The sequence below is a fragment of the Tamandua tetradactyla genome, chromosome 11, assembly GCF_023851605.1.
Source record: "Tamandua tetradactyla isolate mTamTet1 chromosome 11, mTamTet1.pri, whole genome shotgun sequence".
Taxonomy (NCBI): Eukaryota; Metazoa; Chordata; class Mammalia; order Pilosa; family Myrmecophagidae; genus Tamandua; species Tamandua tetradactyla.
In genome coordinates, this window is record NC_135337.1 from 68,738,798 (window position 1) to 68,753,863 (window position 15,066).

The window sequence follows — 15,066 nt, forward strand, 5'->3', positions numbered from 1 at the left end:
CACACCTTAGACCTAAAGATAAACATAGGTTGAAAGTGAAAGGTTGGGAAAAGATATTTATGCAAATAACAACCAGAAAAGAGCAGGAGTAGCTATACTAATATCCAACAAATTAGACTTCAAATGTAAAACAGTTAAAAGAGACAAAGAAGGACACTATATACTAATAAAAGGAACAATTAAACAAGAAGACATAACAATCATAAATATTTACGCACTGAACCAGAATGCCCCAAAATACGTGAGGAATACACTGCAAACACTGAAAAGGGAAATAGAATCATATACCATAATAGTTGGAGACAACACACTCCTAAACAACGAGTGGGTCAAAGAAGAAATTGCTAGAGAAATTAGCAAATACCTCGAGGTGAATGAAAATGAAAACACAATGTATCAAAACTTATGGGACGCAGCAAAGGCAGTGCTAAGAGGGAAATTTATTGCCCTAAATGCCTATATCAGAAAGAAGAAAAGGCAAAAATGCAGGAATTAACTGTCCACTTGGAAGAACTGGAGAAAGAACAGCAAACTAATCCCAAAGCAAGCAAAAGGAAAGAAATAACAAAGACTAGAGCAGAAATAAATGAAATTGAAAACATGAAACCAATAGAGAAAATCAATAAGACCAGAAGTTGGTTCTATGAGAAAATCAATAAGATTGATGGGCCCTTAGCAAGATTGACAAAAAGAAGAAGAGAGAGGATGCAAATAAATAAGATCAGAAATGGAAGAGGAGACATAACTACTGACCTCACAGAAATAAAGGAGGTAATAACAGGATACTATGAACAACTTTACGCTAATAAATACAACAATTTAGATGAAATGGATGGGTTCCTGGAAAGACATGAACAAACAACTTGGACTCAAGAAGACATAGATGACCTCAACAAACCAATCACAAGTAAAGAAATTGAATCAGTCATTCAAAAGCTTCCTAAAAAGAAAAGTCCAGGACCAGACGGCTTCACATGTGAATTCTATCAAACATTCCAGAAAGAATTAGTACCAACTATCCTCAAACTTTTCAAAAAAATCGAAGCGGAGGGAAAACTACCTAATTCATTCTATGAAGCCAACATTACCCTCATACCAAAACCAGGCAAAGATATTACAAGAAAAGAAAACTACAGGCCAATCTCTCTAATGAATATAGATGCAAAAATCCTCAATAAAATTCTAGCAAATCGTATCCAACAACACATTAAAAGAATTATTCATCATGACCAAGTAGGATTCATCCCAGGTATGCAAGGATGGTTCAACATAAGAAAATCAATTAATGTAATACACCATATCAACAAATCAAGCAGAAAAATCACATGATCATCTCAATTGATGCAGAGAAGGCATTTGACAAGATTCAACATCCTTTCCTGTTGAAAACACTTCAAAGGATAGGAATACAAGGGAACTTCCTTAAAATGATAGAGGGAATATATGAAAAACCCACAGCTAATATCATCCTCAATGGGGAAAAATTGAAAACTTTCCCCCTAAGATCAGGAACAAGACAAGGATGTCCACTATCACCACTATTATTCAACATTGTGTTGGAGGTTCTAGCCAGAGCAATTAGACAAGAAAAAGAAATACAAGGCATCAAAATTGGAAAGGAAGAAGTAAAACTATCACTGTTTGCAGACGATATGATACTATACGTCGAAAACCCAGAAAAATCCACAACAAAACTACTAGAGCTAATAAATGAGTACAGCAAAGTAGCAGGTTACAAGATCAACATTCAAAAATCTGTAGCATTTCTATACACTAGCAATGAACAAGCGGAGGGGGAAATCAAGAAACGAATCCCATTTACAATTGCAACTAAAAGAATAAAATACCTAGGAATAAATTTAACTAAAGAGACAAAAAACCTATATAAAGAAAACTACAAAAAACTGCTAAAAGAAATCACAGAAGACCTAAACAGATGGAAGGGCATACCGTATTCATGGATTGGAAGACTAAATATAGTTAAGATGTCAATCCTACCTAAATTGATTTACAGATTCAATGCAATACCAATCAAAATCCCAACAACTTATTTTTCAGAAATAGAAAAACCAATAAGCAAATTTATCTGGAAGGGCAGGGTGCCCCGAATTGCTAAAAACATCTTGAGGAAAAAAAACAAAGCTGGAGGTCTTTCACTGCCTGACTTTAAGGCATATTATGAAGCCACAGTGGTCAAAACAGCATGGTATTGGCATAAAGATAGATATATCGACCAATGGAATCGAATAGAGTGCTCAGATATAGACCCTCTCATCTATGGACATTTGATCTTTGATAAGGCAGTCAAGCCAACTCACCTGGGACAGAACTGTCTCTTCAATAAATGGTGCCTAGAGAACTGGATATCCATATGCAAAAGAATGAAAGAAGACCCATATCTCACACCCTACACAAAAGTTAACTCAAAATGGATCAAAGATCTAAACATTAGATCTAAGACCATAGAACAGTTAGAGGAAAATGTAGGGAGATATCTTATGAATCTTACAATTGGAGGCGGTTTTATGGACCTTACACCTAAAGCAAGAGCACTGAAGAAGGAAATAAATAAATGGGAACTCCTCAAAATTAAACACTTTTGTGCATCAAAGAACTTCATCAAGAAAGTAGAAAGACAGCCTACACAATGGGAATCAATATTTGGAAACGACATATCAGATAAAGGTCTAGTATCCAGAATTTATAATGAGATTGTTCAACTCAACAACAAAAAGATAGCCAACCCAATTACAAAATGGGAAAAAGACATGAATAGACACCTCTCAGAGGAGGAAATACAAATGGCCAAAAGGCACATGAAGAGATGCTCAATGTCCCTGGCCATTAGAGAAATGCAAATCAAAACCACAATGAGATATCATCTCACACCCACCAGAATGGCCATTATCAACAAAACAGAAAATGACAAGTGCTGGAGAGGATGCGGTGAAAGAGGCACACTTATCCACTGTTGGTGGGAATGTCAAAGGGTGCAACCACTGTGGAAGGCAGTTTGGCGGTTCCTCAAAAAGCTGAATATAGAATTGCCATACGACCCAGCAATACCATTGCTGGGAATCTACTCAAAGGAATTAAGGGCAAAAACTCAAACGGACATTTGCACACCAATGTTTATAGCAGCGTTATTTACAATTGCAAAGAGATGGAAACAGCCAAAATGTCCATCAACAGACGAGTGGCTAAACAAACTGTGGTATATACAGACGATGGAATATTATGCAGCTTTAAGACAGGATAAACTTATGAAGCACGTAATAACATGGATGGACCTAGAGAACATTATGCTGAGTGAGTCTAGCCAAAAACTAAAAGACAAATACTGTATGGTCCCAATGATGTGAATCGACACTCGAGAATAAACTTGGAATATGTCATTGGTAACAGAGTTCAGCAGGAGTTAGAAACAGGGTAAGATAATGGGTAATTGGAGCTGATGGAATACAGACTGTGCAATAGGACTAGATACAAAAACTCAAAAATAGCACAATAATACCTAATTGTAAAGTAATCATGTTAAAATACTGAATGAAGCTGCATCCGAGCTATAGGTTTTTGTTTTGCTTTGTTTTGTTTTGTTTTGTTCTTACTATTATTACTTTTATTTTTTTTCTCTATATTAACATTCTATATCTTTTTCGGTTATATTGCTAGTTCTTCTAACCCAATGCAAATGTACTAAGAAACGATGATCATGCATCTATGTGATGATGTTAAGAATTACTGATTGCATATGTAGAATGGTATGATTTATAAAAAAAAAAAATGGTCAGCACAATACTGCCTAATTGTAATGTAATTATGTTGGAATGCTGAATGAAGCTGCATCTGAGCTATAGTTTTTTTTTTTAGTTTTTTTTTCTCTTATATATTTTTGTACTTTTTATTTTTATTTTTGTTTTCTCTCTGTGTTATCACTTTATTTCTTTTTCTGTTGTCTTGCTATTTCTTTCTCTAAATCGATGCATATGTATTGAGAAATGATGACCATACACCTATGTGATGATATTAAGAATTACTGATTGCATATGTAGAATGGAATGATTTCTAAATGCTGTGTTAGTTAATTTTTTTAAATTAATAAAAAAATTAAAAAAAAAAAAGAATAGTACTGCTATGAATATACTTGCAAATGCCTTTGGTCCTTAGGCACATGAATTTCTACCGGGAAAATGGTAGTAAATTTCTGGGTTATATGGTATAAACATATCCAACTTTAGTAGATATAGTCAAAGGATTTTAAAAGTGGTTGTAGTTTATCAGCTCCTATAACAAGTGTATGAGAACTTAATTACTCCATAGGCATAACAACCCTTGATATTTTCTGTCTTTTATATGGTAGCAACTTTTGTGTATGCAAAGCAGTTGTTTCATTGTTCTTTGATTTTTTCTTTAATTTTATTTTTGCTCTTTTATTTTGTGTGCCCCTGATCAATAACGAAATTTCCTGTATTTTCATTAATTTTCAGTAAATTTTCCCTTTAACTCATGGAGGATAGCTAAAATAGGCACTTTGAAGTCTTCGTTTAACTACAACATCTCAGTCACGTTGAAGTTACTATAAGTCAATTGTGGTTTTTTCCCTTTGTCAAATTCTCATGTCCTGGAAGAATGAGGCTTTCTTTTAGGCTTGTTTGGCTTCTCCATATACACAGCTGATGAATTGGAAAATGTTTATAAAGGAAAGGTGCATAAATTCCTTGAAGAAAATACAGTTCCCATATACCCCCAAACTACCCCACCCCCTGCTATTAACACCTTGCATTGTTGTGGTACATTTGTTACAATTGATGTTACAATTGATGAAAGCACATTTTTATAATTGTCCATGATATATTTTAAGGTTTACTTTAGGCTTTCTTGTCTGGGTTGTTCAGTCCTATGCTTTGTTTTTTTTATTCTAGTAACCATATATATATGTGTGTGTGTGTGTTTAGTAACTATATATATATATATATATATATATATATATATGCATATTCTTTCATTCTAGTAATATTAGGAACCTAAAATTTCACCTTCTAACTACATTCAAATATATAATTCAGTGCTGTTAATTACATTCTCACCATACTTTAAACTGATCTCATTGTTTGGGAGATCTGCTACAAACACATCTCTCATTGCCAGAAGTGAAACACCGCTTGCATTACCATTTTATATTTTAAATTCTGTGTTGCTTTTAGATTCTAAGGCTTTTTTTATTTAAAAAGAGTAAATATATTCAGATAGGTCATATTTTTATAAATTGAATTTTAAATGTAAATTAGAAAAGGATGGCTTCATGAACATGGCATTTTTCACACTTAAAAATCATAGATGTTAATGAGAGTTCCAAGGAAAATTTGTATAGTACTTTGAAGTGTTCTTGGTACTCATGCTCTCCCTTTTACCTTCCTTCTCATTATTATTGGTATTTATGACATCTCTTTAGTGGTAGATGATTATAAAATCTCTGTGTCAGTGTAGGTACAATGGAGGGGAATTGTGTTCCAATTAAGAAGCAGAAATTATGAGCATTTATTGAAAAGGTATTAAGTGTGAAGCAATGTGCTAGTAACTGGGCAGCAAAAAAAAAAAAAAAAAAAAATCCATATCCTGGACAGGATTGCTGATTCAGCATTAGCTAATTGTAAATCCACATGTAATAAATCTTCCAACACAGGAAAAATCACTTTCTGTGGCATCACAGGGGAAAGAGGGATTAGCGGCCTTTAAAAGTACCCAAGTCGGGGGGAATTTCCGGGAAGGTGGCGGCATAGGGCAGGCAGTGCTCACCCCTCCACCCAGGAGCAACTGGAGAACAGGCCGAGAATGACCAGGAGAGCGGCTCCCGGTTCTGGGTGACTGGAGAGGGTCCTCTGCATTACATAGGGAGGACCTGGGTGAAAAGTTGGGGGGCTGCTACTGGAGGTCGGGTGAGTGTGCTGCATGGCGACCAACCTAGGCAGCTGAGGAGAGGGGTACGCCCCCCTCGGCAGCCTGCTGTGGGGTCAGCCCTCTTGGTCCCCCAGCCTGGAGTTCTCCTGCTGAACCTGGGAGCCGCTGACTTGTTCTGTCTACAGACAGAGACCCTGCTGTGGTGCCTGGTGTCCCCCATCCCTGAGGCAGGCTGCTGCAGGCACCTAGTTTTGGGGGAGACAAGGGGGCCTTGCCCTCAGGAGGAGAGGGGGATGCAGAGCATGGTCTTTCTGACAACTGGCCAGTGAGAGGTACTCTAGCCCACTGCCCCCTCCTTTCACCATGGAGGCCTAGAGCACCCACTGTGTGCAATGCAGAGAGTCAGGAGGCAAGGGAGGGAGCTACACTGCTGTGCCCAGCACAAAGGTTATCAAGAAGAAAATAGAAAAATATAAAGAAAAAATTTGAAGAGTAAATATAAAAATAGCAGATCTTACAAAAATGAAAGATATGACAGATCAAATTAAAAATATACTATAGACACACAGCATGGATGTCAAGAGGCAGAAGAAAGAATAAATAAACTAGAGGACAGAGCAACTGAATTTTTGAATGCCCAAAAAACAAATGGTGAAAAAGAAGGAAAATTTTGAAGTGGATATAAGAAACAATTGACAACACAAAGCTCAGAAATATAAGAATCATTGGTGTCCAAGAAAGAAAAGAGAAGAGTACAGGGCTAGGAAGATTATTTGAGGAGATAATTGTGGAAAACTTACCAACCTTAAAAAAAAGACATAAATATGCATATCAAAGAAGCCCAACAACCCCCAGATAGAATAAATCCAAATAAAAACACTCAAAGACACATACTAATCAAACTATCAAATGCTGAAGAGAAGGAGAGAATCCTGGAAGCATCAAGTGAAAGCAATTCACCACATAAAAAGGCAGCCATGTAAGGCTGAGTGCTAACTTCACATTGGGCACCACGGAGGTGAGAAGACAGGGGTACAATATAGCTAAGATTCTGAAGGAGAAAAATTGTCAAGCAAGAATTCTTTATCCAGCAAAGCTGCCCTTCAAAAATTAGGAAGAGTTTAAAATTTCATAGATAAACAAATGTTGAGAGACTTTGTTAAAAGACAACTAACCTGCAAGAAATATTAAAGGGAGCTCCACTGACTGAAAAAAAGATAAGAGAAAAAGGTCTAGAGGAGGGTACAGAACTGATGAGTATTAATAAGGTTAACTTAAAGGATAAAAAGAGAGAAAGGAAAAAATAGACCTGAGAAATAAATACCAAAGAATAAGATGATTGAATCAAGAAATGCCTTTACAGTGATAACTTTGAATGTTAATGGACTAAACTCCACAATTCAAAGGCACAGACTGACAGAATGGACTTAAAAAGATTCATCTTTCTGCTCTTTACAAGACACTCATCTAAGACCTATAGATAAAAATAGATTGAAAGTGAAAGAATAAAGAAAGATATTTCATGCCAGTGGTAACTAAAAGAAAGCATAGGTAGCTACACTAATACCAGATAAACAGACTTTAAATGAAGTCAGGGGATGAAGCTAAGATAGTGCTGAGAGGGAAATTTATAGCTTTAAGCACCTACATTTATAAGGAAGATAAAGCTCAAACAAAAAGTCTAAATGAACAACTGAAGAAACTAGAGCAAGAGCAACAAACTAACCATAAAGCAAGTAGAAGAAAAGAAATAATAAAAATTAAGGAGGATATAAATGAATTAGAGAAAAAAACCTAATAGGAAGAATCAATAAAAGCAAAAGTTGGTTCTTTGGAAGATCAAAAAGATTGACAAACCCTTAGCTAGACTGAAAAAGTCAAAAGGAAAGAAGATGGATATCATCAAAATCAGAAATGAGATGGGGTCGTTGCAATGGACCCTGAAGAAATAAAAAAAAGGTCATAAGAGGATAATATGAACAACTGAACATCAACAAACTAGGCAACTTAGATGGAATGGACAATCTCCTTGATACACATGAACAATCTATGCTGACTCAAGAAGAAATAGAAGACCTCAACAAACCAACCATAGTTAAGGAAATTCAATCAGTCATCAAAAATCTCCCCACTAAGAAAAGCCCAGGGGCAGACCGCTTCATAGGGGAATTTTACCAAACATTCCAAGAGGAATTAATATCATTTCTGCTCATACTCTTCCAAAAATTGGAAGAGAAGGAAACATTACCTAACTCATTCTAAGAAGGTAAATTAAATCTAATACTAAAACCTGATAAATGTGCTAAAATAAAGGAAAACTGCTGGACAATCTCCCTAATGGATATAGATGCAAATTTATCAACAAAATTCTTGCAAATCAAATACAACATCACATTAAAGACTTATACACCATGACCAAGTACGGTTATTCCAGGCATGCAAGGGTGGTTCAACAAAAGAAAATAATTAATGTAATACAACACATTAACAGGTCGAAAGGGGAAAATTACCTGACTATTTGGATTGATACTAAAAACGCATTTGACAAAATTCAGCACCCTTTAAAAAAAAGGAATCAAAAGAAACTTCCTCGTACCCTAAAGGGCATATATGAAAGCACACAGCCAAACATTGTACTCAATGGAGAGAGACAGAAAGCCTTTCCCCTAAGATCAGGAGTGAAACAAGGATGCTCACTGTCATCACTGTTACTCAGTATTGTGCTATAAGTCCTAGTTAGGGCAATTAGGCAAGAAAAAAAAATGAAAGGCATCCACATCAGAAAAAGAAAAGTAAAACTCCCATTATTTGCAGATGACATGATCCCATATTTAGAAAATCCCATGAAATCTATGACAAAGCCACTTCAGCTAATTACAAATTCATTTAAGTACTGGGATGCAAGATTAAAGCACAAGAATAAGTAATGTTTCTATACACTAGTAATGACCTAACTGAGGAGGCAATTAACAAAAATTTCTATTCACAATAGCAACTAAAACAATCAAGTATCTGGAAATAAATTTGAACAATGATGCAAAGAACCTGTACACAGAAAGCTAAAAAAAAAACATTGCTAAAAGAAATAAAAGACCTGAAGAGATGTTAGGACATTCCATGTTCCTGGATAGGAAGGCTAAATTTGCTAAGATGTAAATTTTACCCAAATTGATCTTCATATTCAAGCAATACCAATCAAAATTCCAACAGCCTACTTTGAAAATTAGGGAAAGTTAATTACCAAATGTGTATGGAGGGGAAAGTGGTGACAAATAGCCAAAAACACCCTAAAATAAGAACAAAATGGGACGACTTGCACTTCCTGACTTTAAAGCTTATTATAAAGCCACATAGTCAAAAATAGCATGGTATTGACAAATTGATTGATGGAATCAATTGAGCATTCAGAAAAAGACCCTCAGTTATATGGTCAATTTTTTTTTTCTTTTGATTTTTTTAACTTTTAAAAATGGGTTTTGTTTTGTAAAAATAGTGAATATGCATAGCAACAAATATTCAAATCCTATTGAAGAGTAGAATGCAAAAATGTAGATCCCTCCATTACCCTATTCCCACATCAGCTTATTTCATAAGAACTTAGCATTGATAAAAATACATAATATTTTTGTTTTTCTGATGGCCAAAATTTTAACTTTTCTTCTTTTTTTATGTTTTTGGATCATAAATTTTATTGATATATACATATATATATAATATATTTACATACCATGTAATCACTCAAAGTGTACAGTCAGTGTTACACAATATCATCATATAGCTGTTCAATTATCATCACAATTGAAATGTTTTTCTTTTTTGCGAAAAATAACATATACTAAAAAGCAAGAAATTTCAAAGCACATTGCAACAATTGGTTGTAGAACAGATTTCAGAGTTTGGTATGGGTTACAATTTCACAATTTTAAGTTTTTTCTTTTAGCTGATCTAAGATACTAGAGACTAAAAGAAATATCAGCATAATGATTCAGCAATCATACTCATTTGTTAAACCCTACTTTCTCTATTTAACTCCACCACCACCTTTGATCTTTCTCCCACTCTTTAGGGGTATTTGGGCTATGCCCATTCTAACTTTTTCCTGTTGGAAGGGGCTGTCAGTAATATGGAATAGGAGGATGGAACTAGTTGATGTTCTGGAGAGGTTGGGCCCTCTACATTTAGGGACTTATCTGGCCCAGAGATCCATCTGGAGGTTGTAGGTTTCTGGAAATTTAGCCTAGTGCATGGAAACTTTGTAGAGTTTTAGGTAACACCTAGGTGTTCTTTAGGTTTGGCAGGTGTCAGGTCCAGTCACTCTGGTCCAGTAGCAAATTGAAAGAAAGCACAAGGAACTGCTGGTAGAGTGGTCATCTTTAATCATTCCCCTCCACTGTGATGTTTACAGACTTACATAGTCCCTTATATACTAAATTACCCAAAAGTGGAACTTTACCAGCAGGTACATCATTCATGGGATATATGATTGGATACATGCATATTACATCATTGGTTATATAACAGGTGCTGAATTATGGTTACATAGCTATGCTGTATCATGCCCCCCAGAACTTCAGGCCTGGAAGCACTTAGCAGCCATCTTAGCAGGTTGTTTATAATGAGAAATTTTTCTGGGCCCCACAGCAGGAATGGTTTTGATTGAGGGTTTGCAAACTATGATAGGTAAGAATGTCTAACTGAAACTTTCATAAGAGTGACCTCCAGAGCAACTTCTAGAATCTATTTGAACTCTCTCAGCCACTGTCACTTTATTTGTTACACTTCTTTCCCCCCTTTGGTCAGGATGGCATTGTTGGAGATAACCAATAAATGCACTCTCACCAAATGAAATTTCCAAACCTCCCCTTAAATCTGGTCCCTCCCGCCATTATTTATCCCTGGTATTGCTGTGGTACTATTGATGGTTTCCTGTTAAACATAGCCCATAACATGCAGTAGCAGTTTTCCCTCTATACCCTGAACTTATACACTCTTTGTACAAGATTCATACCTTCATAAGTTCTTACAGTAGTCCATGCAAAAACTTATTTATATTTGTATGTCAATCAGTGGTACCCATGGGTCTTTAAACCTTCATCATGCTCACCTTCAGTCTACGGTAATATTACTTATAGATCCACCAGTGAACCACCTCCACTACTATCTATTCTCTTACATTTAAATTCAACCTCATTAGCCAAGCCTTCACCCATCTCTAGCTTGCATGCATTTCTAGCTCCCCTATATTCCATATTATACACCTTTGATTTTATCTTTACCATGGTCATAAAAGTGGAATTATATTGTATCTATCATTTTTTGTCTGGCTTATTTCACTCAGCATTAGTTCCTCAAGGCTTATCCATCTTGTCTTGTGCTTCAGGACATCATTTCATCTTACTGCTGCATAATAATCCACAGTATGTATATACCACATACTATATGTCACATTTTGTCTCATCTGTTTATGAGCACTTGGAATGTTTCCATCTTTTGGCAATACTGAATAATGCTGCTATGAACATCAGTGTGCAAATGTCTGTGTCACTGCTTTCAGCTCCCCTGGGTATATACCGGGTAGTGGTACTGCCCAGTCATATATTATCTCAATATTTAATATTCTGAGGAAACGCCAGACTGTCTTCCATAGTGGCTGTACCATTATACATTCCTACCAGAAGTGCATAAGTACCCCAATTTCACCACATCCTCTCCAACATTTGTAGTCTCCTGTTTGTTTAATAGCAGCCATTCTTATGGTTGTGAGGTGGTATCTCATTGTAGTATTGATCTGTATTTTCCTTATAGCTAATGCAAATGAACATGGGCTTTTGAACCACTTGTATTTGCTCTTCAGAAAAAAATTTCTATTTGTATCTTTAGCCCATTTTATAATTGGGTTGCTTTTTTGGTTGTTATTGTTGAGTTGTATGATTTATTTATGTATACAGAATATCAAACATTTATCTGATGTGTGATTTCCAAATATTTTCTCCCATTGAGTTGGCTGCCTCTTCACCTTTTTGACAAAATCTTTTGAGATGCAGAAGCATTTGATTTTGAGGAGTTTCTATTTATCTATTTTTTCCTTTGTTGTTTGTGCTTTGGGTGTAAAGTTTAGGTAGCTACCTACTCTTACTAGGTCTTAAAGATTCACCTACATTTTCTTCTAGGAGCTTTATGGTACTGGTTCTTAAATTTAGGTCTTTGACCCACTTTGAATTAATTTTTTTAAACTGTGTGAGGTGAGGGTCCTCTATCATTCTTTTGGCTATTGTTAGCAAATCTCCCAGGCCGTTTATTGAAAATACTACTTTGTCCAAGTTTAGTGGATTTGGGGGCCTTGTCAAAGGTGAATTGACTATAAATTTGGTGTTCGATTTCTGTATTCTCAATTTTATTCCATTGGAAAATACTTTTCTGTGTACCACTACCATGCTGTTTTGACGACTGTGGTTTTATAAAAAGTTTTAAAATCAGGATGCAGATGCATGAGTGTGCAGGGTGGGGGCACAGGTTGCAGGGATTGAGGATTGTAGGTCAGGGGTGGGTGATGTTGGGCAGATGGGGGGAAATTCAATTGCTGAAACTTGACCCAAATCCAACTCCCTTAATCCTTATCACTTATCTCATCCTCCAACTTAAGGTCTAAGGGCAAAATATAATAGGTTTCAAATGAACTATGAGGGAATAACTCATACTCACTTTGAGAAATTCACCAGTAGGAATCACAGGCCCTTCTTTCCTCGATGATCAATTCTACTGACATGGGAAACAGCATAAGTCTTATGAAGTTATTTGGTAATATAAAAGTAATTGTCACAAAATAAATAGGAAAATTGCATTTCTAAAAATGTTTAAATAAAAAATTCAATTTATGACATCTCCTGCTTTGGATTCTTTAAAAAATTAAATAAAACTCTACCAAACAAGATATAAGCATTAGAAAATAAAACTATTTCACATAAGAAAAGATTTCCAAATTAAATAAAATAAGAAGTCATGCCATAACATAATTAAACTTTATTAAAAATAAGTAAAGAGGGGGGTGCAAGAGTAGTGCAGTGGTAGAATTCTTGCTTGCCATGCAGGAGACCCAGTCCATGCACTTTCCCCAAAAAGCAAATAAACAAACAAACAAAATTCAGCAAATTGTGCTGCAATAACAGGATACTCACATGGAAACATAATGAAATGTGACCCTGCCATACAGCATACAAAAAAAAAAAAGTAAAAAACAAGAGGCAGTTTATTAACACAGAAAAATAAGAGCCATATGACATGATCAAATGTGCTCTGAAATCAAAGGATAAGAAGGAAATGTATACAAAGATGGCAGGTATTGGAGATTGAATAAGAGTCCCTCATGTAAGCCGTGTTCAGGTCCTACCTCTTAGTCCTGTGAGTGTGAAACCACTGTAAATAAGATTTCTTTGAGATGTCAGTTCAGTTAGGGTGTGGCCCAGATGAAGCTTGGGGGCTTCACTCCACATCTCTGCAGTCCTTTTCAGGCAGAGTGCAGTTCAGACAGAGAGAAAAGCAGCAGAGAGCAGAGAGAAACCCAAAACCAATGGAGATGATGCCACCATTGCACTGTCATAGGACAGAAAAAGTCAAGGACCAAGGAGAGTTGAGGCCAGCCCAGAGCACTGCATCCTCAGGGAGAAAGCATCACTGTATCCTCAGAGAGAAAGCATCACCGTCCTGACACACCTGGACTCTGGGCTTCCCCCACCCTCTAAACTATGACCCAATGAGTTCCCACTGTTTAAACCAATTTATGGTATGGTGTTTGCTTTAGCAGCAAAGACACTAAAACTGTAGGTAGAGAAGACAAAGGACACGTAATATGTTTATGTGTGTTGTGTTTGGTTATGTAAATTTATTTTTTTTTGCCTGAGAAAATTTTCAAAACATAGAGAACAATAGATATTAAGAGAAATATTTGAGTACTTCCTAAGCTGAAGTAAGTCACACATCTCTGTTTAGAAATGGTTCATTTTATATCTATAATTAGTAGTAAAATCTTAATAAAATTATTGACATTTGAAGATAAAGAACACAAGGGAAAAAATGATCATTAAAAAATTATCACTAAAGAAAGAAATGTCACCCTTTCTTCCCACTTCTCTTCAGCAATATAATTGTCATGTGACAATAAAATATGTGCCATAGTGATGACAGTGTTTTGCCTACTTTAGGGCTCCCTCTATTCTGGGACCCAGGGTTTGGCCATAGGAATGGGACCCCCCACATGCTCCTCTCTGCCAAGCACACTTATGCCATCAACACTGTAACCTTTCCCAGTTTCAAGTACATTTATCCAGACACATGAAAGGCTGAAAAGCAAATTAACTAAAAATGCCACTCTAAAATTTAAAAAGAAAGTACTAAATGTATTGCTAGAAGAAAGATAAGCATTAAAATTAATAAATTAGATTTAAGAAACTGGAGTTCATTAACTAAGACAAAAACTAATTACTTGAAAAGATTAGCAGTGTACAATTCTGGGGCTAACAATCAAGGAAAGATTAAAATAGACAAAATGCACAAGCAAAAAGATGACTTTGAAATAGCTACAGATGTTAGAGATAAAAATTTAAATTGTTAACAATTACACACAAAGAATTTTCGAATATCTAATGGATATGCGTCTAGTGGCTATGAATGCCTCACCTTAGGACATGGAGTGGCAAGGGGCCGCTCTGTTTCCTTCTGCTTCCAATCTAGCAGGCTTCCAGAGCTGTGCTTTCCCTAGCTAGTCACTTTTCCATGGCCAGGGATTGACCAGGATAATCTTAATCCCCTTAATGGGGTCCTTTGTAAAAGGATGAAAGTCAGAGAAACAACAAAGAGGAAACAGAGAATAAGACAGTGACGGAGGAAAAAAAGCCACAGATGGAGAAGGCAGAAGCTGAAAGCAACAAAACCCAGGAGACAAGGGCCATCAGATGTCATGTGCCTGGCTAGGAGACAGAGGAGCCCAGCATCACCGGCAGCCAGTCTTCAGTGCAGAAGCATTGCCTTGATAATACCTTGATTTGTACATTTTCATGGCCTCACAACTGTAAGCTTGTAAGCTAATAAATCTCCATGGTTAAAGTTTTGGTACATTGCATTTCAGCAGTTTTAGCAAACTAAAGCATCACTCAGCCACCTGCCTCCATTCAT

The 15,066-nt window shown here is 36.0% G+C and overlaps 1 long non-coding RNA gene across 1 annotated transcript in view; it reads right to left on the bottom strand.

Annotated features, from left to right (window-relative positions):
• The window catches only part of LOC143650249 (uncharacterized), a 41,131-nt gene that overhangs the window by 11,040 nt on the left and 15,025 nt on the right, over positions 1-15,066 (bottom strand). Inside the window, exon 2 of the long non-coding RNA XR_013159462.1 lies at positions 12,601-12,657. This is a non-coding gene — a long non-coding RNA (uncharacterized LOC143650249). The remainder of the gene's footprint in view (positions 1-12,600; positions 12,658-15,066) is intronic.